At 40.9% G+C, this 24052-nt stretch overlaps 1 pseudogene; it reads right to left on the bottom strand.

The window, feature by feature from the left end:
* On the bottom strand, nucleotides 1–24052 carry LOC112971949 (annotated as a pseudogene).

The raw sequence follows: 24052 nt of genomic DNA, 5'->3' as shown, positions 1-24052 counted from the left end.
TTAGCAACCAGTCCAGGAACTGAGTTTCACAATATTAACCACATTTTCCTCTTTCTGTCATATTTATAGGTTTTAGGGCAGAAAAGAAGTAAATAAATCCCTAAAAAGGAGAAAAGGAAATGCTGATTATAGAAACTAGCTCACTGTAAGGGCTCTGTTGCAATAGTTTGCAGCTACATATGCATATTACATACTGGTCAAAAAATCTGAGTGGCTCAGCACAAGTCTATATTCCCAGGCTTGCTTTCTAACAGCTTTTTACATTATGGAGCTGTAAGATCCTCATGGAGTTTTAAAAAACAGTGAATTAGAGTATTATGCTAAATGGCTAGTGATATTTTTTAGGTCTGGGGATGCTAAGTTTGGGGACTCAAGTTCAGGCAGAAGTTCATACCCATGCAATTTTTTTGTTTTGCTATATCAGGGTCTAATAGAGGGTTCTTGAATTTGGGGCTGCAGGTACAGGAAATGAGGTCTTGATTTCTAGATGTAAGCTTCTATCTGCCCAGCAAAAACTTTCATGACTGGGGAAGTTTGGTTCAGGAGCTCAGGCGGAATTGAGGACTGTGGCATCAGATGCTAGGTAAAGAGAAGGACACCCACATTTGATCAGCTCTCTAGGCTCTCATTGATTAGATCTCCCTGTGGACACCTATATTAGGTTTAGACATCAAATCAAGTATTTGAAGCTGGAGCTCCAAACCAGCTTAGGGATGAGGTTCAGTTGTCCACACATAGGTACGTAAGGACATCTGAGGTGCAGTATCTCAATTGACTTCTGGGAGCTTCGCCATAAGGACATGGGCCTCCTGTATATTTTGTCATGTTTCCCTGTTCTGCATGGATGTTTTGGGTGCCAGCAGACCTGGGTACTTTGGCATTAAGTACATGGCACTGCGCACCCAGGTGTAGGCAACTAAATCCTGCCCCAGGTGTTTGACTTCTAAATAGAGAATGTTTGATTCAGTTGCCCAAACACAAGCATCAAGTGCTACTTGAAAGGCCCTGGGGGAAATTACCTGGCCTTCAGGTGCCTGTCTAGAAGGCATGGGCTTACCATATGTCCTGTCTCATATCTGCCAGCCCCATATGGGTTTTTTGGATATCCTCAGACCTTGAATTCCTAAAGTTAGACAGGCTGAACGTAATACTCATAATCAAACCAGGGTCTGACCTGGTTTAATGTAGCTCTGTAGTCTACTCTGGTTGCAGTGTAGCTCAAAGACAGCCAAGTCGGCTTTAAACTGAATTGCCAGGGTACCATTAAACATGTAAAACAGTAGTTTGGAGCTCAGTGTAGCTTAAGATTTACCCTGTTCCTCTAGCATGCCTTGCAGGTTGTGCTGAGTTCAGTGCTGCTGCAAATCTAGGCTGTTCCTGAGGTGCTTCATCTAAACGTAGTTTGAATGCCAATGATATGTTTGGGGAAGGACAGACAATTTCTCTCTCATGCATCTTTAAATTGCTGTCATGAAGAAGAATCTTAGCGAAGAATTTCTGGGATCAAATCCCATTCTTGCCACATCCCATCCTTACTCACACAATGCTCCCACTGCTATCTGCAGGCTAAAACATCTGTTGGCAAAACCACATGTATGTATTTGCTGTTGAGTTATTGAGAAGGGTTTCACAATCACCGCTAGACAGAGCTCCCAGAAGCAGTTCCTGCTGTGGCCCATTGGAGAGTTTGAGGTGTGAACCTTGGTGAGCACCAACTGATGTTGACTGATTGATACCTGTAAACATCTGAAGAGTATTTTATGTGTTGGATGCACATGAACAACTATTGCTACCTGCCACAGGAAAAACTATGTTCCCTTGGCTCTGACTGATAGTCTCCAGTCTTTTATCTCTTCAGCATTTTCATGCTCTGTACAACCACAAAGTCATTAATATATAGATTTAAAAAAATTATCTGCTCTTAGCTAAACTCTTTCTTTTGGCTAAGGGTTGTTCATTTTATAGACTTTCAATCTGGGAGATCCTTGACTACTCCTTCACTGCAGTGGTGGCCATCACCTAACTACCTTGCCTCAGAGACTGAAGTTAGACAGCTAGCCATCATTCAAATCTGTGATGCCCAACCACAGTTTTATTAATAGCTGGGCTGTTGACAGGTAGCGGTCACAGGTAGCACAGGCTTGGTTTCCCAGGCTGCACTACCAGTAGCACAGATACATTCATTGTCAATCAACCCTTTTGATTATAAAATGCTGGTAACACTCAAAATGAACAACTTCTTATTAACATCTGTGGGGGTTCAGTGTTGACCAGCCACTTCTTTGTTTGTTATAGTAACTCTTACACCAAGAAAAATGTAAAGTCTGATATTTGTGATTAGAAGCTTCCCTGCTGGAGCTATATGTGCATGAGATTTTCAAGTCATTTTCAAGGTTCTCTTGTTCAAAAAAGGCAAAATTTCCAATCATACAATAAAAATGTATACTACTTTTTCCTAATTGGAACCTGATAGTTTTTGCACGCTGTACCCTTTCAGCAGAAAACTGAAGAGAGAGAATATTAAGTTTTCCTCAGCAGTTTACAACTAAAATGGAGACAAATGTAAAATTAAATGCAGTGAAATCATATGATAACTTAATAGCACAGATCTGAAACTGATATATTCCAGAGTCTCTGTTAAAACAGCTATATGGGAAGTCTACTTCAACTTCTTCACAAAAATCAAGCAATAAAGATGTTATTTTTAGAAACAGACATTGTGTTTATATTACATTCCTTGCTTTCACAAGGGATTAACTGGCAGGGTCAGGCCTGTTTGCTGTGTAGTTAAATATTCACCATTCACCTCTACTGCAGCATCTATTTTGCTGCTGATTCCTACAAATTCTTCACCAATATGCTTTGGACAGTCTTTTCCCATCTTTCTTGTGTCATTATAGCTTTGGAAGAAGAGACAACTGTTAAATGAGATCTAAACAGTGCTTTTGATACAGAGCTTTGGATATGGGATATCAGCAAGTGGGCATGAGCAGCTCTTTTCTGTCTTTTGCTGGTGAATGAGGAGGAATAGGGCTGCTAAATAACCTCCTCCGGCCTCTGCTTGCTGACTTGCCCCCAGGATAGCATGCAACCCTCACACTTATGCACTCCCTGTAGGCCTAATATGGTTGCCTGACTAACATATGGGAGCCTTTACTCCTCATCCATGCAACTGGATTAAGAGAGTCTTACTTGGATTGGGTTGTATGTATCCATATAGTCTGTATGAATGCAGTGAGACATTCTAGTACCTTACACAAACGGACTGCATAGGCCAGAAGAGGAAATATTTGAAGATTTAGGTTACACGGTGAGTAGAAAATCTACAGGAAGTCATAAGAAACTGCTTGATCAAAAGAGTTGTAGAAATCTTAAGTAAGAAACATCATTAGCTTTAGGACAATGGAAATTTCAAGGACAGGTAGAAAAGACTCATCAAAATCAACTCAGTGTCCATTTCTCCAAGATCGGTGGACTAGTATCCACTAATCTTAAGGAAATGGACACTGAGTTGACGTCAAGTCAATAAAACAGATGTCAAGTCAATAAAATAGAAAATCAGGTTAAAAGCTTTAGTGTTACTTTTAATATTAGTCTTCATGGAAAGTCAAATGCACTTCACAGAATGAATAAGTTTAGTAAGTACTAGCTGCAGTAGCATAGACATTTGATTTGGTTCCATCCTTATTTATTTTATTACCCATGTCTGTGCCGGAAAATACATATGCTCTTTATTTGTCAAGTCAAATGACTTTAATACCTCCTATGAGGATTTTACAGCTTTTCCATATGTGGTTTCTTTAGAATGAATCAATGTGTTTGCTTAGTGGTTTGAGCAGCTGTAACAATATTGCATTCACTCTGTCTCCTTATTTTATATGCTTACTAAGTGTGAACTGATTTTAAGATAGATGGGTCAGAATTTTCCAGGAAACTTGTCTTGGAAATGTTGTGGATTTTTTATTGACTTTTTTTGAGTATCTACCTCTTTATTCAGTTTTCAGTTACCATTTCCCCACCATTATATTAGGAAACAGGAAGAGAAAACAAATTAAATTATTTAGACAGATGAGAAAGATCTCGATTCATTAGATAAAAGAAATAAATAATAAAAATTGTTTAGAAAGGCAATGACATCTGAAAATATTTCATTGTCTTCCTACTGGGATTCTCTTATCATTTTACCAGTTTTAAGACATTTTTATTATTCATTTCCTTAACTATGAGCATTTCAAATTCATTTCTACTAAAACAAGGCCAGACAATTTTAAGGATGATTGATACTATGTTAAGCTCAGGTTTGATCAGACTGGCTTCTAGGCTGTTCACATTACTCCCCAGCATCTTCCTAGAGAGAGAACAAGCAGTATGAGGGAGGAAGAGAAGCTCATGTTAAGGAATCTACTGTATGAATCTAACAAATTCTTAGCTGTTTAGGACCTAGGACTTAGGAGATCCTTATGAAGTCTCTTGCCATCTTCCTCTGTTGCAGTTTGATTTTTATGAAAGATCTTAACCTGAATAGTTTATTACAGCACTGTTTGGTGCCTTGAACTACTTGGAGGTGTGTGGAATAAGTATTTTGTGGATTCTTCTTAACATCAACCCATAGTTGCCTGAAACTGGAGGAACCAAGATCTGATGAATCAGGTAGCTCCCATCTGTCCTTTGCTTTGTGTTTAGCTGTGACATCTGAGTGTATCTCACTCTGCTTCTGAAATTGGTAGCCCTGGGGAAGCCTGGCAGATGGCAGAACAATCTCTATTTGGCTTTAGCTCTGCTCAGTGGAGGCACACTTCACATCATTATTATTCTGAAGTCAGAGGAAGTCACAGATCAAGACTGATTATAATGGGAGCCTTGCATGAACAATTCAGATGTGGACATATACATTGCAGACATCTACATTTTGTCAGATGTATCCTACTCTTCTAGCGTTTTTTATTTTGTCTGTGTTTCTGTAGTGGAGAATAAGATATTTGTTTTCCCATAGAACCCAGAGTCCAAAAGTGTCAGACAGTAGTGAATGCACCTGTAATATTCATCTCCCACAAAGAAGAGTGTCTCTTTTTCATCCTTTAGGTAGACTATTGCATCAATGAACTGCATTTTTCTTGAAAACCCGAAGTCAGACATGGTGCAAGGTGGGTCCTGCATTTGAGTCACTCACTAATGAAGACCTGAAAAAAGGGAAAGGCATTATACAAAAATTGTCACTTTCCCAGAAATGGAGTTACATATACAATTCTTGAATCTGAACTTGAAGAAAAATGGCATGACTGCTACGGTTCAGCAGAAGTGAAAATAAAACTGCTATATGATCCAACTGGTGGAATGATATCTTGTGTGACCAGTGCAGTCTGCACTGGTGCTCTTATATAGCCCTAGGATCTGACTGATAATATCTAAAGCCCCAAATGGCCTTGGATTTGATTAAAGAAGTTTTACTTTTCTATGAAAATTAATAGAGAATAGTTCAAATACTAAAGCATCTAATATAAAGAATTAGGAAATTCTCTGTCACTTGATGTCTTTAGATAAAGATTGGACCCCTTGGATCCATTGGACCCATTGAACCCATATATAAAACATATACTCAGTGGTAAAGCTTCTTGGGTTGAAAATAGAAACTACTGGAGGAATTCTATATAGGAATTTTGTGGAGGAATTCCCCAGGCTAAATGAAATGACAGAATAGTCCCTTTTATATGTAAATACTCTCACAAATGATTTCTTCCTTAAAAAGCCATTCTTCAGTAATCCTCTCATCTGCAGTAAGTTCTCCTCTGCAGGAATAATGTTGCTAGAGAGAGACAAAGCTTCTGTGCAAGACACAAAGTTCTAGCTCAAATATAACTCTTCCAGTAACAGTTTAGGAAACTTTAGTATATTGCTATAAATTAGCTAAGYGTGGACAAAAGTTCTTAGCTAATATGGATAAACAGTAACCTAAAATAAGGAAGGATTTGCTTTAATTTCCTGTTGTGATTGCTAAATATAACCTTTACTGTCAGATCTTTCTCCATCTCTAGCTGATACACACAAGAAGACATTGAATTGACAGTTTAGCTCTAGAGATTCCTACTTTCAGTGCTGGATCTGTTCTTCAGGTATTCTAGCAACCCAAACGCATGATCTAAGCTATGGACAATTGTGCTCATCTTTCAAGAGGCTGGTAGGCTTGAAAGCTTTTTTGCTCCTATACAATTTTACTCAGTTTTTTCAGAAACGACTGATCTTTGAAAAAATAAGCCACACTCCTCTCAACAACTTCATAAGCAGCATCAACCTTTACATGAGCTTAGTCCCTTGTATTTCTTAAGTTTATTTTAGCCAAGGGAGGTTTGGGAAGGTTGGTAGCTTGTATCTAGGTTGCTCTGTAGTTCTGCCTGCTAGAGGCTTGTTTGTAATGGCCTTGTTCAAGAAGCCTGTCAGAGTTGCACCACTGGACTAGCAATAAGGCAGACACTAATGTAGATTATCTTTTTGTCATACTGTCATAAGGAAGTTTTGACATCAAGGATGGCTTCATCTGTCCTAATTTTAACTATCTGCTTTAGAAAGAAATGACTGACTCCCCAAAAGTGCTGGCATTAAGGTGTAGATGATTAACTTTCATGTAATCGCGTATATAATACATATCTAATGGTTAGGTGAAATGGATGTCACCTTCTAATGTCCTCTCTGTTCTACACCATCTGCTGCTAGAACAGTCTAGGCCAAGGCTCTTAATCATAGATAACCTGGGGCAGCACAAGGTTCAGGTCCAGAAAGCATCCTCTTCCATGCTTGAATCTGAACATGTGATGCAAGTAGATTCATGGAGTCATATGTGAAGGACTGATTTTGTAAGGCCTTCCTGATGACAGAAAACAGGATTTACCCTATAGAGAATCCATAGAGAGGATTCCACAGAGAATCCTCAGTATATTTGTCACTACCAAGACTGTAGCCTTGGTCATAGCAAACCCATGCACACCAAGATGAAGTCTGGGTGGAGTGGGAGGAGAAGGAACAGAAGAGGGCTACCGCGACACACCACTAGAGGGGCGTCCGGGAGCCTTTCGGATTCTGGGGTTAGTTGCACTGAACTCAAGAGATCATCATTTGTCAAACATAAGAATTTATTAGAACTAAGCCGTTCTACACATATGATGGACACTGGACAACACTAAACAATTAACACCAGACAATCTACCAGTATAACAAAGCTAAAAGGGATAGTAAAGAACTAGAAATCTAACAGAACTAAAAATAGAATACACATATCAGAGCTCTATGGTTAAGCCACGGATGCACGGTACAACGACCACTCTTGACCTCTCCTTGTCCTTATTGGCCATGCCTCCGGTGTAGTTTTCCCCGGATTATTTTCATCACACTTGAGCTGCATCAAGATGGTTCTTGTTCTCCCTGGCTGTTGGCATCAGGGGCCTCCCCGCTGATGGGTGGGTTGTCGGGTCTGCAGGCCAGCTGACGGTGAGTCCAAGTGCACACAGAGGTATGTGGCTTACTTTCTTTTATCCTTCCCGGGCTTAGTTCATTATCCAGTCGATCAGTGTCAGACCACAGTTATACTATAGAACAGATGGCCTCAGTTGATAACGGTATGGATCCCAACAGGATGCTCACCAGGATGCTCAACGGTATGGTTACCAGATAACAGTATGCATAGTCAACAGATAACAGTATGGATGTTCAACAGATAACCCCCTGTAAAATTCCACAGTGCAGAGGTGGTTACGGTGTGAGTCTGCGGTGTCACTTCTCCTTTGCTGACTAGGTTCGCTCAGCAATCGCGGGGTCATTGGAAGGCTACAGTAACCCCACGGTGGGGTGACTCTGGCCGTGGTGTACCCGGGGTTCCTTAACTCTTGGGGAGCACCCCAGAGCAAACCCCTCTTCCATGGGCTGCACCATCCTGAGTCCCATGCTTGCCTGTGTGGCACCTATCACTTCACCCCTTGACATGGTCAGACACACACATTTTTATTTTCAGAGCCAGTGACTTGCGCTTGATGTGCAGCAGAAGGCTTTCTTGTAAGCACAGTGTACTGGGGACCGCGCACTGTTGTCAATGGACGTTGAAAGCAAAGCATCCTTATTTGTAGTAACATGTAAACAACTGTTAAAATTAATAATCCTAATCCTAATAGCAACAAGATTCATTTAGTCCTTTGAAATTCGGTGTCAAGGATGTCAGCCAGTTCCATGCATCATGAAATCCTGAAGCAATGTCAGGGAAGGTAGAGGATGTTCCTCCCCCATGGTATGCAAAACTTTAGTGAGGTTGGCTATACGGTATATATCAGTAGTGGTTTGTTGGGAATGATCCACATAAAAACAGCAACTTTCATGACTTAAGGCACACACTCCTCCTTGAAAGGCTAGCAAATAATTGAGTGCGAAACGATTTTGTACAGCAATTTGACCAATATTATGTACATCTCGATTTAAAAGTGTTAAGGCAGCGATGGTTCTGTGTTCTGTTGCTTCTGTGGTTACAGAGAGATTCACAATTGCTTTTTCTAGTTCAGCTACTCTCTGCCAGGGAATGAAGGCTCGCGTAAATGTGTGAAAGGTAGTAGGTCGTTCCACGAGTGGCTTCGAAGAACGTTTATGTCGGAGCGGATAGTGATTATGCATAAGGGTTGCAATCAGTGGATTGTCCCTGCCCATCCTGGATTAGACAGTGACAGCAGGTATTATGGCCCCCAGGGTGCAGGTGCCCCACCATCCCTCAGGGAGTGCCTTATATGCAGTGGTATTACACAACCAGAACCAACCTTGGCCCTGAGGAACGGGCCATGGGGAACTAGAATATGGTCCTGGAGACCCCATTCATGGTGGTATTGCATTTGGTATAATTTCCAACAAAGACTGTGTAATTCTTACTGGGATTGCTGCCTTTCCTGCTTTGGGATACACGCTTGGTGTACTCTCCTCCTTTAGGTGTCACGATGGGGCAAGGCAAGGGGTTAGAGGAAGTATGGAAAGTCAAATTAAAGATGGTATTTGTCCACAGGCCTACCCAAGAGGTGTTATAAGGCAGGGGAATCCCCAACCAAGGAAGTCCTTGTGAGAGATAGTTAGGGCCTTGGACACAGATCCAGCAATCAGAATGACTGAACTGTTTGGCAGCTGCTTGCATGGTTTGTATAGCAGCATTATGGGACCACAACCCATATGCTATTTTCAATTGGAGTACAAAGATTATACTGACATAGAGATAACAGGGAACACAGCATCCCAAAAATGAATTTTGGAACACTATTGATCTTGTTAGGTGTCACCTCCTAGTGACCTTAAAACCTTGGTTTGCAAACAATCATAAAAAGAAAGAACAATGAAACCACAGTGATAAGAAATAATCACTCCTTGTGTCTACTCCAGTTCGGTGTAGTCCTGAGGCTCAGTCCACATGCGATTCATGAGTCTAGAAGGGGGAAAAAAAAGAAAGAACACAGGTGTTGGACAGGTGTTCAAGCCAAAAAGGTTAGTGGCATATCAGTTTAATGACCATGAGAGGATCCACCTCCCTGATAATCCAAACTTTGTTTCTGGGTTTATATAACCCTTGCAGTTGAGTTTTAGGGTTATTCAGCCCTTGTAGTTAGGCTTAGATTTTAGAGAGGGGGAGGGGAGAGAGGTTATGTGAGTTTGTCAGTAATTTCTCTCTCTTAACATTGTTCAGCTTCTTTTGTAAAATACATAGTGATACTTATAAGTACACAGATATGCATGGACATAACATACATATATCAGTTATCTATAAGATTAGAATGTGATACTCAGTTTCCTGTGTTACTTATTGAAGATAAGAGATAAAAGATTGTTATTAATAGTTATCTTTCTTCTCCAGGCTGAAATATTTCCCTTCATAGAAACTTCAAATATAGTTGGTATAGTTGGTCACCTTTTTTTTTTTTTCAATTCTTCCATATCTCCCTGTCTTCTCTATAATAAACAGTCAACTTTAACTGTAATCAGCAATTGTTACACATATGCATAGATTTTACCATCTTCTTTTTCTTTCTTTTCCTTTTATTGAGGGAAGGTGTTAGCACCTTACTTAGGATCATGAATTTTTGTAAACACTAGAATATAGTCGTTAAGTTTGGTTATCAGCCTTGTATGAGTATCCTCTCATACTTACATATGCCATCTTCCTTTGATATTATTTCTGTTCTGGTTCCTAGATTCATTGTGTTACTTACACAGGTAAGAACCCCCCCCCCCCCCCCCCCCCCATTACTCAGCCCAACAATTCTATCACTACTTCTGGCTGTTTCTTTTCAAGTTGTTGTTCCTCAGAGGATCACTCTGTAAAACCCAAACAAACAAACAAACAAAAGGCCTACCAAGGCCATAAAATTGTTATAGTTTGGCTTCAACTGTGACTGTTGAAACCATTTATCTTAAGATTACTCAGTTACATCCATCTATTAACAGTTTCTTTGCATTGACTTTTCTTTGTGATCAGAAACTTTTGCTACATCTTGGGGCATTTTCCAGCCTCTTCTGGTTTCTTGTGTAATTAAAAATGCTGGCTTTCACCTTATAGGTCTTTTTTTGTTTCGTAACTGTGCTCCTAGGGCTTTTATCTGTTTCTCACATCCTTGTGATTAGCCTCTGCAGCAGCACGGCATGCAACAGCTGTCACCTCTCCAGGAGCTTTGACTCTACCCTCAAACATTTAACTCTTCCATCTCTGCTCTCCATTCCAGTAAGCAACTCTTTATCATTGCATTTTTTTTCTGCACTCATGCTACCTTCTTTCATAGGGTTATAGAATTAAGCTTTGTACCTTTTTCCTCCCAAAGGCATGGTTTTCAACACAACTGGGAGTTTTGATTTCCTCAATTAGAAGGAAAAGTTAACCTATATGGGACAAGGCATTCCTTCTGCAATTTTTATTTCTTATGTAACTGTTTATCCAATTTCTAGTGAGCAGAGTACAGGGGGTTTGGCCTTAGCCTATTTTTTTGGGCCTTTGCTTGCTCTGTGGCCAATACAGTTGGCTGGTTCAATAGTTGGGGTGTTCCCGAATATATTCCTTAAGCGAGTTATACAGTTTGCTCATCTGTTGTAACATTTTAGGTACATTTGCAAAAGCATGACTCCCTCATGCTCTCACACTGAGCTCTGTCCCCGCAGTCTCAGGGACGCTCTCAGCTGCGCTGTCAGGGAGCGGCAAGTGGGACAGACTGCAGGACCCAGGGAATCCCCTTCCCCTTGCAGCCCACTGCTGCCCTTTCATTTAAACACCTTGGTTAGGTTCAAGCTGGTTTACAGGTTGGCTAGGGGTCGGACCCAGTTGTAATGTGAGGTTCAAGCGTAATGGTTACGTTCATGCACACACAAGAATTCTGGTGAGGCTCTGATGGACCCCGACTAGTTGGTAGACTCGTGTGCTTGCTGCCCAAAGGTGTAATGGTTATCAGTGTTACAATGCAGCGCCTGACACACACACTCACACACTCTCCTGCTGGGGGGACTACTTAATAGGATTAGGGCTTTTGCCCTATTTGATTTTTTTCACACACTCACTTTCCCACATTAGCCATTGCCCTAGTTTTTGCCAGTAAGCTTCAGCAATGGTTTGCAGTTCTCCTTGGGTGCAATCTCACACAGACATCCTGCGCTGAGGCTGCCCAGGGGACCCCTTTGCTTTGTTCATGACTGATGGTCCCATGGTCCAGGATCCCAGGCTTTGCCTTGTACTTGCTGCCCATGAGCCACACACTGCCTACCCTGCCCCCAGATGGCATGGCCAACAGCGGGGTCCTTTGACAGCGTTTCCTGGTGCTGGGACACCCGCACTAGTTCTTTTCAGGTTTTATTAGTCTTTTTTAATGTCTCATATTTGTTTTCCGCCTGTGTGATGATTAAAGGCTGTAATTTCTTTTCTAAATGCTTAATGTGGTGGCCCTGCTTGGCCAACTTTTTTTCCCAAAACATTTTCTCCATTTTGGCTTCCCTCCTGCCACTGTGGGCTTCTTCTAGGATGTTTTTAGCCTCCTCTAATTTTTCCAAGGCTGCTCTAAGGCAGCTACCTAGTAGCCAGTATATGGCATATTTGCCTCTTCCTTTCTTTAATTTATTTATATTTCTCCACTTATCGTACTCATTCCAAATTGCATCTGGATCCCTGCAATGGTTCTCTACCCACTGCGAGTCCCACTTCTGTTTTTTCCACCCCTCTCTCTGGGAGTGCTCAGCAAGCTGTTCCCAGGCTTCTTGTGCATTATGATCTTGGGAGGACAGCATGACTAACGTCTCGGAATCCCAATTCCGACGCCAAATATGTGACGCGCCACTAGAGGGGCGTCCGGGAGCCTTTCGGATTCTGGGGTTAGTTGCACTGAACTCAAGAGATCATCATTTGTCAAACATAAGAATTTATTAGAACTAAGCCGTTCTACACATATGATGGACACTGGACAACACTAAACAATTAACACCAGACAATCTACCAGTATAACAAAGCTAAAAGGGATAGTAAAGAACTAGAAATCTAACAGAACTAAAAATAGAATACACATATCAGAGCTCTATGGTTAAGCCACGGATGCACGGTACAACGACCACTCTTGACCTCTCCTTGTCCTTATTGGCCATGCCTCCGGTGTAGTTTTCCCCGGATTATTTTCATCACACTTGAGCTGCATCAAGATGGTTCTTGTTCTCCCTGGCTGTTGGCATCAGGGGCCTCCCCGCTGATGGGTGGGTTGTCGGGTCTGCAGGCCAGCTGACGGTGAGTCCAAGTGCACACAGAGGTATGTGGCTTACTTTCTTTTATCCTTCCCGGGCTTAGTTCATTATCCAGTCGATCAGTGTCAGACCACAGTTATACTATAGAACAGATGGCCTCAGTTGATAACGGTATGGATCCCAACAGGATGCTCACCAGGATGCTCAACGGTATGGTTACCAGATAACAGTATGCATAGTCAACAGATAACAGTATGGATGTTCAACAGATAACCCCCTGTAAAATTCCACAGTGCAGAGGTGGTTACGGTGTGAGTCTGCGGTGTCACTTCTCCTTTGCTGACTAGGTTCGCTCAGCAATCGCGGGGTCATTGGAAGGCTACAGTAACCCCACGGTGGGGTGACTCTGGCCGTGGTGTACCCGGGGTTCCTTAACTCTTGGGGAGCACCCCAGAGCAAACCCCTCTTCCATGGGCTGCACCATCCTGAGTCCCATGCTTGCCTGTGTGGCACCTATCAATCAGCTACAGATTTGCCTAGTATGTAGCTTGCCAGTGTGCAGCTACCACACACAGAGCACCTCGGCAATACAGCTGGGTCACCCTTAAACATATTGTTGTGGTTCTAGTAACACATTGTGTCCAGCACTTGTTTGCAGGCATATATATATATATATATATATATACACACACACCCCTATTTGCATTTATATGTAAAAGCATATATACATAAAAATATGCATATATAAAAAAATGTATGTGTGTGTGTGTGTGTGTGTATATGTACACATACATACATGCATATGTTCATGTGTGTGTATAAAAAGATCCTGTGCAATCTTTCTGGGCCAGATCTTCAGAGTAATCTTGTGTCTGTTCATCCTACCACTAGATGTATGTGTTTCACTTCTGTTTGAGTAAGCAGTAGCATTCTCCAAAAGATATCCCCCTTTATAAGTTCTTCCCTTTTTTTGTGGTCTTGTGGCTTCATGTGAGCAACTGTTATTTTGCCTCTTGTGAAATGATTGCAGCAGCTGCCGCTCTGATTCAGATTCTTGTTGAAGTCATCTAAATTCTCTTGTGTGACTTCCATGCATAAAATTAAATAAGAACATGCTAAAAGAAAGAAGGCTAGGTGAGAAGAAAGAAAACAGGAGAAGGTACTTTGCCTTGTGAGCCTCAGTGGAAGCTACTAAACTGGCAACTGTGGTTTTGGTGTTCAAAGGAGTTTGAGAGAGACAGATGGATGCTCAAGCTATATCTAGTATTAGTAAATGTTGTGATGCCAAGAACAGAACTCAATCCTGGGTACTGTTAGATTGAAGGTTTTGTTTTGGGCCAACCCTCCAAATAATTCCCAGGCCCTATTCAGTACTTGTCATGGATCAGGGATCATTCCCAATAACCAGGTGGCTGTAGCAACCCTGTTTTGGAGGATAAGACAGGTTAGCAGTGTAAGCACGAACTGCTACGTGCATGTTGGCCTCAGTGTCAGAAAATGGTCTCCAGAATATTTTATTTGCTGCTGTAGATGTTACCTTAGGTTTCAGGCTCCATTTGAAATGCTATCTTATGTACCACAAACCAGCAACCTCAATATATCAGTCCTATTATTTTTGTTTGATCTGGTCGTATCAGTTATACCTATATCAGGAGATTATTCCCAGCAGTGATTAATGCATTAGTCTAGCAACAGTCATGTTACTTCTGGTTTGTCAGGCACTTTTCACAGGAAGTAACTCCTCTATTAGCCCCGGTATGAGAAACTGGGTGATAGCAACAACCAGAATTATTTTTTCAAAGTCTTCCTGCCACAGTTCTAGGAGATGACTCACAGGCCACAAACGATACAGAAAACATTTTATGAAATCTGGGACATTTTTCAGTTCCTTTATAAAAAGATGAAATGAAAAGTAATATTAAATCACATTTTATTTTATGAAGTTTCCTTGTTTTCCAAAATAGGATTTCATGGCAACATGACAATTCCTCAAAACAAGAACATTGTGCTGACAACCATTACTTTTGGCAAGCTGCTGTTAAGGCACAAGTCCAATGAAATCCTGCCTAACTCCCTGCCGACTCACGATAGGCTGTGGTGAATTGTGCCTTGCACAGTTCATGGCTCTGTGTCACGCTGTCTAAATTGCTCAGAACCTGAAGTATCTAGGATTTCAGTGGGCTGTTGCTCTAAAATGGTACTAATATACTGACTGCTTTAAGTATGGAAAGCCCAAGGGGCACAGTGATAACCACACTTTGAGCAGACTTCTGTTCTACTGTTATCTGAAGGAACTTGAGAATTTTTCGCAGAACAGATTCCTGGTTCCATTCAGTCCCTGGTTTTGCACTAGCCAAAGTGTCAGGGCAGCAGAGAGGGAAAAGTCACAGCTCAGAAGAGGAACTGGGGTTTGACCAACTCCACTGTAAACTTGGGCTGAAATAGATCCAAGCAATAATTTGCAGCACCTTTCTTCTAAGTGATAACTTACTTCAGGCAGAAAGGGAGTGCATTGGTCCTCATCCTCCGTAGCCTGTGAAGTGTCTGCTGTGCAGATAACTAGACCAAGTGAAACTGTGGGCTTGCTTTCAAAGGACTCCTTATAATGAGGAATGCTCACCTGTCTCATGGTTCATATGCCATAGGCTCAGATAGATACAATTTTTAGTCAAGACATAGTAACCGTGTGCAAGCAAAGTCTCTTCCCTGATCTAAAGGAATTTATGACTGACTTTAGCAAAGTCATGATTTATACCTGTTTTGGTGAAAAAAGTGTTCATCTCCTCTATCACAGCTGGATAACAAGGTCTTAAGAAAACACACAGCTTTTGTCTCTACAAAAAGCTTGTTGACAACAAAGAAACTCAGAGTTCAACTATCCCAAGGTGAAACTCTCTTTTAGAAACTTTTCTTGAGTCAGGACTGTCACAGATATTAACACTGGATGGCAGAGTGTAAACCTTACCTGTCTCTGAAGAAGATAATTTCTTTTCCCAGCACAGTAACAGCACTGAAAGAGGTGCTAGGATCACAGCAGCCTGGGTTTGATGGCTTGGTAGGGTGCTGCAGCAATTGGGGTTTCCCCAGTCCTGATTTCCTATGACCTGGAACACCACATTTTTTTTATTGCAAGGCTGAAAACTACTATATATGAGCAAGACCAGGTTCATCTCACCTAATTTCAGCTACCTAACAGTCAAACATCTATCTGAGCTATTTGTCAGGGTTTGTTCTACAGACTCTGGAGGGAGACAGGCAGAGGGCAAGTAGGTATATAAAGTGTGTGGAATGAAATGCCCTGAAGAGGTATCTGTTTCTCCATTGAAGCTTAGATTGGTAGACTAGACCTTGTGCCTTACACCTTACACTTTATGCCTTCTGCCTTTTGTTTAAATTTCTAAAGTTTTCAGCTTATTTACTCATTCTTGGTAGTTTCCCTCCCTTCCTCTCCACCCCAAACCAAATTAATAGAGTGTCAGGGTGCTACTGCAACTTCATAGCTGCAGTAGCTACCTAGTGCTATTGTACTTCTAGGACAAGTAATTTTGGCCTTTTTAAACAGAGTCATAGCTTCATCTGCTTCAGTGAGTTAAGGCATGATGAAGATGGCATCATTCTTCATTCTTGTCCAGCAAACAGTAAAATATATTTCCTTTTCTAAGGCGAAATGTTACAGTGTTTCTGTCTGTGCATGAATACTGACTGTCAAGTTCTCTCTGCTTCTGTGCCCCTAGCCATGTTTCCCTCAGTGCATGCTCTGGCCAAAATATGTTTGCCATTTTCTCTTCTGTTCCTCATTCACATCATCTTTCGCTGACTTTTCTTTATGCCCTGTCTGAACAGAGCATAGAGCGTTGTCTGTGTAAGGTGGTCAAAGAATGAAAAAGTTAAGCTATGAAAGAAGTAGAAGTGTGCATATGTGTTCCTAAGCACTAGGAAGACATTGTTCCTGGTGTGTACACCAGGGCAGTGAATACAAGAACAGATAGAAGCCATATATCAGTTTCTCAGCCACAGAAATGGTATTTAGAGAAATGGAAAGGTCTGCTACTGCTTACCATTTGGTTCTTAAATGAAATTAGCAGTGTTGGAATTGCATGTATTCACCTGACCCTCTTATCAGATAGTTCTTTTTTAGTGTCCTGGAAGAAAAGGAACCCTGGGATGCCATATCCAGAGAAGAAAATTTTTTCAACAGTTTTTAGTAGTAGGTTTTTCTATTAATATCTAAAAGGAGAAGGCTGATGTATTCATTACTATATTAGTAAAAAATGATGTACGTCAAACATGACATCTGTTAACTCCCTGTTAGGTTAACACCTGTTAGATTAATAACTGTTAATCTAACCAGGTCAGAAACTGCCTGCAATTCTTTTCATTTCATTCATAGCTTGTTCATTAAGAGATATATAGACAATACCATACAGTGCCTGGGTCCTTTTCACATTGCCCTTTGGTAGATGAAATCCAGATGGAGACCGGTATTTGTAAGCAGGATACATAAAAGCAGATGGATCGGTGGAGTGGCCAAGGCCCAGAACATGACCGAATTCATGGGTCAGGATTGTAAGTTAACATAGATTTTTGGAAAATTTTCCCCAGTGACAAACTATCTCAGAAAACCCAATTCAGTGAACATTTCCAGAAACGTAGAGGAGAGAGTGGCAACTTGTGCAAGTGGTGATGTTTGTGGTCTTGGGAGCGCTTTCACTTGAGTCAGTTATCTATGACTGCATTTGGATCTATCTGGTAAACTGAACGCCTGGAGAAATAAAATGGGACTAGTCTCCTAAATGGAGCCTATAGATGGAACAATCTATATGGATGCTGGAATTAGACAGGTGAAAGCTGAGTCTCTGGGCTAGACTAGGAAAAAGATAGTCTAGGGCTTCAAAGAACATGAGACTTGTCAGACAGGTTTATAGACAGAGGCTTGTCAAATGTCTTGGACAGCTTTGATGGGTTGTTGTTTTGACTAAAGTCCAAGAGTTAGAAGTGACACAGTGATAGAAGACGTTAGTCTTAAATCTACCTTACAGAGAAGGGGTTTATAAAGAGGGGGTGGCTAGCAGCCACTGAACAGGGCCTCCCATGGCAATAGGTTTCAGTGACACTGTTCAGTTAATCCAGTCAAATGTGACTGAAATTAATGTGAGGGTATGCTTTCAAAAAAGCTAGGTATGAAGCAAGGGAATACCAGGAAAAAAGGCTTTTGTATTGGGGTCTGTAGGTTGGACCTCTGACTTCTAACTAAGGGTCACATTTGTTTTCCCTGCAAGTCCTAAGAAGAAGGGTTACTGAAAACTGGACATGCTACCACATGCCAACCTGAAGGGGAAAAGATTATGTAAGACCTATCAGGTGGGAACTAAAGCTGATGGTATAAACAAGAAAACAGGGCCAGGCATGTCACATTTACCCACAAGAGCGTGGCAAGACATCAAAGTGTGAAGAGCAAACACTGTCTCTGTACCAGTAAAGTAAATAGGCCTGGAACCATTCTCTGGCACTGAGGCCAAGTGGCCTGGGATAGCCAGCATCCAAGCTCTTACACTGTCTTATCTTTCCAAACAAGGCAGCCACATGCTGACTGCTCCTTGAGAATGGTCCCTGAACTGTGCTGACTCCTGAGTCATATCCAAATGCTAGTTTGTATGGGACAAAACTATGCCAGGGACCAAGTTAATAATTTAACGGTACAGATTATCAGTTCTCTGACACTGCTTAGTTTACTAGTACAGATAAAGAGCCAGTAAGTCCCACAGATATTTCAGGATTTTTCTCCTCAACACTACAAGCTGATAAGCATTCTAGCTGTGATCCAGCAAAGCTCTTAGCACAGGCTTAGCATGAAACCAGCCATCAGTCACATTATCATCATACAGCCTCATATCACACAACAGGGAAATTGTTATTGTATCCAGTGTCTCCTTAGCAAAGGCACAAAAATAAGCAATGCAAAGAGGTTGTACATATGTGGTGATCCTTAGTGGCCAGTAAAAAAACCTGTGCTATTTTATTAAGTTATTGTCATAGACAATACTATAGACCAAACTGTATACTTCCACCTCTCATTATACAAGGATAGGTCAGAAGTAGCACTTTCAGAAGCTGCTGAGTTAGTCCAATTTTGAAAGAGCAAAAGTAGATCCTTTGTTTTTCATATTTGTTTCAATGAGTTTGCTTGGGTTTATGGCTTATCAGTCTGTTTATGTAGTATGTACTTTCCAAATTAAACTCAAATTTACCCCCTAATGGAGGATTTCACATTTCACACTTCCATGTTTTAAACTGTTCTGATATCCCTCATTGTTATGCTGTTTCTCCCCATGCACCTCAGGAAAGGGCTGATTTCTGGATGTTGATTTCAAGGATTGTTTCACAGGCAATCCTTGAATCTTCAGAATTTATACGCTATTTCCATGTACCATGTGTTCCCATGGTCCACTTCTCTGCATTGTCAAAATGAGTGTCCCCTCCTAATCCTTCACCGGGGCAAAAGTGTGTGCCACAGTCCCACATGGGCTGTTAAAGGGATGTCACCATGATATAGCAAATAAAAGCAGAAGAAAGAAAAAAAAATTAGGTTTCAGAAACCATAGCCCATACAAATACCAAGGATATTCTTTCTGGGAAGGAAAGCAGGGATAGCATCAACCTCGGAAGCAGACTGGTGTGAGAAAGTTCCTTTTCAGAACTGTGGCTGTGAACAGGGACTGAAGGACCCCATGACAAAGGGCTTACTTAGATACTTTTCAGAAGGGGACTGAACACCACCTGATGTGGAACCAGGAGAGAATTCAGGGAGAAAGGTAAGGGGGCACAAAGGAGAAACAGTACCTGGCAGACAAAACATACCACCCTTTTGCAACATGAGTAACAAACTAGCTGGTGAAGGCCAGAAAGTTTTATCCGGTTGCATGGCAGAGGAGGGAGCAATATGAAGGTATCACGGTCCGCCCCTGATTGCATAGGGTTGCATACCAAAAAATTTGCTGATCACAGACTAAATGTTGACCTGTAGTGCCCCCAGCCTCACTATCCCTGATTATCATATTAAAAAACATGCCCTTCACTGCATAAGAATATGTAAATGGGGGGGGGGCGTACCCCACAACAACCACACAAATGGCAATCTAGCCATGAAGTATGACTGCCACGCTTCCACATCCCACCTTCAGCAACTATAAAAGAGAGGACAGCCCACTAAAGTTTTTGGAAGGGAAGAAAACTGAACCCCCGAACTGTTCACTGGAGATTGCTGACGAGCAAGGCTCCTTCTTTCCTCCCCCAAACAAGGACACCTCTTTGGCAAGTTTTGCACCTCCGGCAACGTCGGACGTTACCTGGGGAAATATATTATTATTGAAAGCGCTTAATTGTTAGTTTGAGCTCACAGAAAGAAAATTTGTAGCAGCAAGTGCATTTATCAGTGGCAATTCCAAACCTGTTGTATCTGTTGCTTTAATAAAATCTTATTCTTTTTGCTTTGTGAAACTGACTCAGTGAAAGTCCTCAAACAGGGGGCTCTGGCAGGCAAACCTAAATTACCAAGATAAGGAAGGGCCTTCCTTCCCTCCCTTTCAGGCAACACCACCTTTAGAAAAATAGGTCATATCCCCAGTAGCACAAACACAATGATTCATGTTCACTTACAAGCTGAAGGTATAAGGCTGTGCAGTGTCATAAAATAACGTTGCAGTGTGGTTCTAATGCAATTTGAAGCCCCTTTGTCATTCTCAGTAATTGACTCATGATTTCAGTGTTTTATGCATTCTGTCCCAGGGCTTTCCTTCTAGAGCTAGGAAGGGATAAGTCTGATATCACCTGTGGTTTCTTATGGCTTAGATAGTTACCTCCAATCTTAAACAATATCATAATATCTGCTTCTCCCGTGCTTGTTCTGATGAAGTTCAACAGGGCCAGATTACTCCTATCTCTACTGCCATGCCCACCTCTTCATGACTCAGGTTGGAAGTGTGCTTTGCTATCCTATAATGATAAGAAATATGTTAGTGTGGCTTCTATGGTTTTGTGTAGTTCTTCAAGGCTAAGCATTCAAAAAATAGAGTAAAACAGTTTTATAAAAGTGATGGCCTTCTACTTGTAATTAGTATAAGGTTCTGTAACTGATTTGTTTTTCAAAAGCAATCGGAATCTGATGGTGTTTCTCAGCAATTTCAGTTACTTTTTCCATGATTGGCAACTTCTAGTCATTTCTGAGTGCTACGCGGCAATGTCAAGTGTTCCCATAAAATCAATGCAGTCCTCATTGATTTATTTCAACCTCCTGATACAATAGTGAAAGTCTTGGGGTTTAGGACTGATTTTTAAGACTCTTCCCAAATGTATTAGGCCCCAGAAAAAAAGGATTCTGCAGGGTTTCTTGTTCACTATGTCTGTCAATGAGAGATGTCCTGTTCTTTTTTTTTTTTTTTTGGGGGGGGGGATGTCATCTGGCAACTCAGGATGTAGAGCGGGAAGAAAGAATATTTTTTTCCAGTTGTTAAAGGAAATATAGCCTCAATTTTTTGACAATACTGGAACAAAATTCTCAGACACAGTCTGCACTGAATTTCAGTGTTTATGCAGCATACAGACTGGGGACAAAGATACAAGCAAAAGCAAAAGGAAAAAGAAGCCTTCTGAGCATGCTCATGAGATATCCACTAAGAATTTACCACTGCATAATGAATCCCTTTCGCTTTTGGGTATAATTGCACAGTCTCTATGTCTAGGATGCCAGTTATGTTGAAATGCTGTTGAGAGAGCTTGCATGGACATCCACATTTATATGTGCTGCTTGGATCCTCTTAAGCTGTAAGAGAAAAATCAGTGTGAAGGGAAGCGAAAAAGTTGCAAATAAAACATAGCCACTACATGCTATGAGGGAGCAGGGAAAATTGGGGGTAGGGGAACAGGAGCTGACCATGTATTTCAGTGTTTTTTTTGTAAATTTTGCTCCATTCACTATGTTCTTCATATTAAAAGACTTAACAGTACTTTAGTTTCATTTACTGGTCAAAATTCATTTGCATCATTTCAGTTTACACAAAGTAATAGAGGAGAATGAAACTCTTTGAAGCACACATTTTTAATTTAAATATTATTATATTTAACAAATAGATAGAACAACCAGATTTGATTGGCTAAATCACAGAATACAGAGCTTGTCCCTGTATCCTGATGAAAGTGGGACATTTTTTGTTTTGTACTTCTATTCAGAATATTGTCTTTTCCCCATCTCTCCCCCTCTCTAGCTCTGGCCCTGGAAAGTCGTTAACCCCATGACAGAGGAGCAGGATTCAGGATCCAAGGCTTGGTTCTTCTGCTGGGTCCCAGGATCCAACCCAGGAGCTTGATCTTTGCACCAGACCCCTTAAGCTGCTATGCAGAGTATTCACCAACTCCTTGAGGTGGCATAGAGGGTATACCCAGTCCTCTTTCCTTTATAGTATCCAGTTTGCCATCTTGCTCGGATGTAATCGTAACATGATATTTCATCACCAGACCCTGTTGTTACTATAATTTAACTGTGAGCACAGGGCTGAATGGCAAGGCCATTGAGCCAGTGGAATTGAAAATATTGGTAAGTCTATGACGATCGAAGGAACCAGATTTGATCCTTTATTTTTTCTGTATGTGATTTTAATTTGCATTGGGTTTTTCAGCATTTCTATTTTCCATCTTTATTTAGTGGTATTTATAATTGTGGTAATGCCTAGGAGCTCCCATTATGAATCAGGATCCATTTTGAAAGATGCTTTAAAAACACTGTAAAAAAAAACAAAAGAAGGTGGTTTCATGATCTTTCCTGTATTCTTGGGTCACAACTGTAGATTCTTCATAAAAGACCCATCATTTCATACTGCCAAGATCTAAGGATCAATAATGTTACCTCTTTTCAGACATTTCACTTATAATACCCTGTGCAATACTTGCCTCATTCTTCATTTAACCAGTCAAGCATTTGTGGGAAACAATGGAGTCTTTTTATAATGTGACATCTAGTGGCAGTACTCTGTAATAGCAACTGGGTGAAAAAACCTGAAGTCAGAGGTCAGAAATGTTATATCATGGAAAAATTTTAGCCATTAGCATATCATCATTTTGTGATCCAACATACTTTTTTTAAAATGTAGTTTTCTTAACGTAATGCAGTGTACTTAATAGTATAATAACAGAATGTACTTAATAGTGTAGTAACAAGTCTTTGCTTCTCACTGAAAACAGATGAAGAATTCTTTATTTAAATCTGTGACACGTCCTTTTATAACACAGACTTCTCTTAATTCCAAGTATAGTACCTTCTGGAATAATCATACAGACTCACTATGAAGTCTTTGTGCTGAATTCATAATGGAGATAAGAGATTTAAATACAAACAGGAGAGAATATTGATAAAAAATTAAAAATGCTAATGGTCCATTTAAATTATCCAAGCAATCTCTATTGACTTCCAAAGCCAGAAATCCCAGAACTCATTACTTGCATGTTAAGGTATCCTTTTTCTATTTGGGCTCTCCTGGAAAGAGGTAGCATTTTGCATCATGGTCTCTGAATTACCTTCACCGTGCTGGAGTCTAGTTTCCTGGTAGCCTGGAGGTCTAAGGATGCCTGCATGTCTCTAAGCTTCCTTGTCACAGGTGAGCCATTGCCGTCTTCTCAGCCTGCTGCCTCTGTGGATAATATTTGTCAAGGTACTCGTAAAAACCCAGAAAAATCCAATCAAATATTGATGACATGTCAATATATTAATTAACATAAATGGCTTAATTTCACATTTTATATTGTATGAAATGCTGATAAAAAAATAACAGCTGAACATATGGTTAATAGAAAAGTCTGGCAATGAAAGCAGACCTATCGGCACAAAGAGAGTATAGGTTGTTATGCTAAAATTAAGCCCTGGATTAAAAGCATCAATACTCTCTTTAAAACCCCTTGCCATAGACCAAATTTCATCATACAGGATTTAGCTTGTATCACTAATCCTCCCCTTTCCCTTAAAATCTAGAAATACTTTCTTTGGGGAAAGACATATAAACACTTCCTTCCTTTCAGATATGCTACAAACTCCTTTAATCATCCTATCAAACTGATGGAAAATGAAGGGCAACATTTATGCTGCTGACCTATTTCAATTTCCATTGGAATACATTGTTTTCAGCTGAAGTGAAATTTGTGGTGTGTCAAATCATTCAGTCATTTTAATGTGTCCCTGCTTTCCTGTCTCTGTCTTACCTGGTACCTGTGTGATGGTGGCCGCCTTGCATGCTGCATCCTGGGAGATGTGCTTCAGCCAGGAGGCCTCATTCTTAGAGCAGAAAAGAGACAT

This window comes from Apteryx rowi, unplaced genomic scaffold (genome assembly GCF_003343035.1).
Source record: "Apteryx rowi isolate R43461 unplaced genomic scaffold, aptRow1 scaffold_466, whole genome shotgun sequence".
NCBI classification, from domain to species: domain Eukaryota; kingdom Metazoa; phylum Chordata; class Aves; order Apterygiformes; family Apterygidae; genus Apteryx; species Apteryx rowi.
This window is presented reverse-complemented; position numbering and strand designations above follow the sequence as displayed.